The sequence below is a fragment of the Alosa alosa genome, chromosome 23 (genome assembly GCF_017589495.1).
Source record: "Alosa alosa isolate M-15738 ecotype Scorff River chromosome 23, AALO_Geno_1.1, whole genome shotgun sequence".
Classification (NCBI taxonomy): domain Eukaryota; kingdom Metazoa; phylum Chordata; class Actinopteri; order Clupeiformes; family Clupeidae; genus Alosa; species Alosa alosa.
Window position 1 is genome coordinate 21,198,453 of NC_063211.1, and position 4,431 is coordinate 21,202,883.

A 4,431-nucleotide genomic window follows, 5' to 3' on the forward strand; every position below is an offset into this window, starting at 1 on the left:
TGAAAGGGCTCGGACGCTACCCGCTGGGTGGGAAACAGAGTAATGATGGACGGCACGAAGCGGAGGAGAGCGTGTGGTGATGGACGTGATCTCTTTTGGTGTGTGTGTGTGTGTGTGTGGGTGGGTGCGGGGGGTGTTGGGGCAGTGTGTCTGTGCCATGTGCATTGGGTTCTCTCACGCAGAGCCCTCTCTGTTTTGGCCCAGCAGGGGAGGGGGGGCCCCTCACACCCTGGCTCTGCTGCTGCTGCCGCTGCTGCTTCTCAACACGCTTCAGGCCCAATACAGCCTGCTCAGGAGAGGTTGCATCTCGCGAAATCCCAACCTCCTGAGTCAAAACTCACCCCCCTCCTGCGCACATACATACACACTCCCTCACACACAAATGCATCTCCCCCACTCGCTCTGACACCCCTTCACATATGCACCCCCAATTTGAGCTGAAAAGACTCACACCCCCACCACCAAAACACACATACACACACACACATATGCACACACGCACACAACATGCACAAGGATTGTCAGTGAGTTCATGACTAGCCTGGCTCTGTGTCGTTTTGCTGCAGAACTATTAATAACCAAAGTGTGTATTACTTGGTACTCCTCTGACTCCGGGTTGTGTTACGATCTGAATTATTTTGTAGGATTATGTAACGAGGCAATTGAGGGACAGAATCCAGTGGAGAGTGCCAGGGGAAAGAAAGAGAGGGGAGAGAGAACAAAACAAAAGAAGAGTGCAGGCCGCTCTGTGGCAAGCGGAAGGTTAGTGTCCAAGCGCCACTGTGCAGGCCCCTTCCACTGTTTGTTTATGTCCCGGCGATGGGGATCCTACCCTGGCCTAATTTTCTATGAACACCAGCCGCGCGTAATGTCATTCACAGCGCCCCCGCGTCGCATTCGCTATCCACTAACCGGCCCATGAATGGACACCGAGTAGAATCGACTCCCTTTTTAACACACTTCTCCTCGCCTCTTGAATCGGTGCCATCGATGCCGGGGGACTGGTTTCTCCGAGCTCTTTATTTTAGCACCCGCGAGCACGTGCAATTAGCAGGTCATCCGGCAATCAGCGCACCCAGGACACAAGGGGAGGTTAACCGAGAACATGAGATTTTGGCTGAACTGCTTCCGTGCGGCCATTGTGAGCGATTAGTTATGCAAATATATATAAGATAAATAAGGCCGCGTTCCGTGCCAGTGAGTTGGGCGGCCTTGCCGCTGAATGAGCACTCGGTCTAGCACAGGCTGCGACACACACACACACACACACACACACACACACACACACACACACACACACACAGACGCTCATTGTCCTGTCCAGCAGAGCCTAATTAAGTTGAAATTAGATTACACAAACAGCACCGGGACTCAGCTTTGGACTCGAGCAATTACACGACAAAATGTCCAATCTGTCTCAATTGTTCTTGAAGGGCCTTAATTAATGAGAAGGCTAGTGTGTGTTGATAATATGTGCTAATAATGAGTGCTCAATGTCCGCCAGTTCCAATTGTTTGTGAGTTGAAAGGGCTGGTTTCAGTGCTGTTGTTCTGAAAGCTTTGCGTGACTTTTTTTCCCTCGAAACAGCTTCTGTTAATCCCAAGTCACTTTCCCAAGACATTTAAAAACTACTTTAGGTACCAGGCACTCTTTTAAAGCACTCAGCTTATATGCATGACTTTTTCGTCAAATAAGAAAAAAGCAAACAATCAAACGATACACATAAGAACCCAAATCCTGTTTGTGAAGGGGCTAGTGCTGTGTCGCACCACGGGTTTGTGTAAGCCCCTTAATCATATGGGCGTACAATCAGCGTGCACCTTGCCTGCCTTCCTGACCGATGAGGTCACCCATACCGCTGGCTTAGTGGACCATGAGACCATGCTGCAGTTGACCCATAAGCAACAGGCATGTGTGGAGACGCCATCTTGCACCAAAAACTCACAGGATGGCTTGGGGGGGAGGGGTGCGGGCGAGGGGAGGGGATAAATGTGTGTTTTTTGGTGCGTGTGTGTGTGTGTGGAGGAGAGGGGAAGGGAGAGGGAAGGTCAGGCACAATCCACCCCATACACACACACACACCACACACACACAGCGCGTCACTGTTCTCCACGCTGTGATTACCCGCTGCCAGGAATGCACGCTTAATCTTCAGGTGTTAGCGCAGGCATTCCATCACTCTCACTGCGTTTGACAGCCCTCCTCTCTCTCTCCCTCTCTCTGTCTCTTTATCTCCTCTCTCCCTCTCTATCTCTATTTCTTTTTCTCCCTCTCTTTCTCTCTCTCTCTATCTCTCTATTTCTCTGTCTCTTTCTCTCCCTCCCTCTCTATCTCTCTCTATTTCTCTGTCTCTTTCTCTCCCTCCCTCTCTCTCTCTCTACCTCTTTGTTTCTCTCTATCTATCTATCTATCTATCTATCTCTCTCTATCTCTCTCTATCTAAATCACTCTCTCTCTTTCTCTATCTCCCTCTCTCTCCCTCTCCCCCAGACTCCTCGCTGCTGTACAATATGAGGCCGGCAGTCCTAGCTCTGCCTCCCATGGCAACAGCGTCCGATCATCTCTGACCATCTCCACACAGGCCAGGTGGAGACGGCACCCCGTGGGGCCTTGTGACCTTCTGACTACAGACATATCAGAGGTATCCAGAGGACAAACATGGGGGCAAGGAGGGTGCCATGGGGTGGGTGGGGTGGGATGGGGAGTTGAAAAAAAAGTCCTAAAGTTGGAACCCAGGAGAACCAAAGCCTTGGAGAACATCGGCACATCCACAGCAACACATATAGGCCAAATTAATTCAGTTCAAAATGGTTTGCAGCAAAAAATCATATCACAAAAACCTGGTGAGGCTTTGTTTGCGTCTGGTGATGAAGCAAAGCTAAGGAAGGTGTGCAAAGAAATACACACAGAGAATGAAATTAAAGGTGAAAGGGAGAGAGAGAGAGAGAAGGAGAAATGGAAAAATACCTTTTCTCCACTCCCTGGACTCTTTAACCCCTTCATCCCCAGTCTCAGCCCCAATGAGAGGAATGTTCCTCCTCCATCCCGTCCCTCAGGGATGCGGTTTCTGTGTGTGTGTGTGTGTGTGTGTGTGTGTGTGTGTGGGTGGGTGTGTGTGTGTGGGTGGGTGTGTGTGTGTGTGTATGTGTATCTGTATCTGTGTGTGTGTGTTAATCACCTGGGCTTTGGCCTCCCAGGATCCAGCATAAATCCAGCGTTGTCTGCCAGAAGACACCGAGGCTCTCAAGTGGCCATAAATCACCAGCGCTCTGTAGTCTATCTGTGTCCTTGTTTTCACCAGTAGTGGTTCGACACCGTGCGCTATGTGTTGTTTTTGCGCCCACAAGTATCTCTGATCTGGGAACAATGATTTACGGCACACAGAAATTATCTCAGAGCGTGCTGGGCAGGACTGTGTGTGTGTGTGTGTGTGTGTGTGTGTGTGTGTGACGGCAGTACCTGCTGCCGAGGTAAATCTTTCAAAAACGTTATATATGTTTCACTCACGGGTATATCCAACAGCAAATCTGTGACATAATTAGTGAACTATTTGACATCCATAATTCAACGACCACATACAACACGTGACCACAGTCCCACATATTTTATACGTTTTAATAATGTTAGCTGGGTTTTAAAGATTTGCTGGTGCGCGCAGATCATTAGAATTCCCATAATCCCTTTGGTCACCCCATTTCTTGGAATCTGATGGTACAAACAATGGGATGACATCTGCCATTATCATTCCAAAGAAACAGAGTGAGAGAGAAAGAGAGCGAGAGAGAATTACAAAACACGCTATATATGGGCTACCATCATTATTTGAAAGTTAAGGAGGTGTGTCCGTTTCAGATGAACCATGAAATATGTTTGCAGTACGACAAAACAAAATTCCCTGAAACCTTAAGGCCAGTGTTTTGCTCATGAATATTCAGGAGGGGAGAGGAGGACGTCACCCTCGCGAGATTCCTTCATTATGAATATTTAAATGAGGAGATGCTGTCATCACTCCTAATAAGCATCCTGCATGAATATTCATGAGTGTGAGTTAGGCCACGGTTGGCTTTGTGTACCAACGTAAACCCTGGCGCATGAATCGGGCCCGCCGTGACCACCGTGACCCACAACACACCCGGGCCAGCCTGGACCATCTGGACAGTGCCGGCGCCTACCCGAAATCAGGAAGATGGGCACAGATGCCAAAGCTCTTCTGAGTGGGTAAAGGCCTCATTTATACAGTCTATGGTAAATGGGCCTTAGACACCCCTGACCTCATGCTGTCATTGGGATACAGAGAGAGAGAGGAAGAGAGGGAGAGAGGGAGTGAGAGGTGGAGAGGAGAGAGAGGGAGAGAGAGAGAGAGAGAGAGGTGGAGAGGAGAGGCTTAACACTCCTTTATTGAAACAATATCAGGTGTTTAACCACTACACA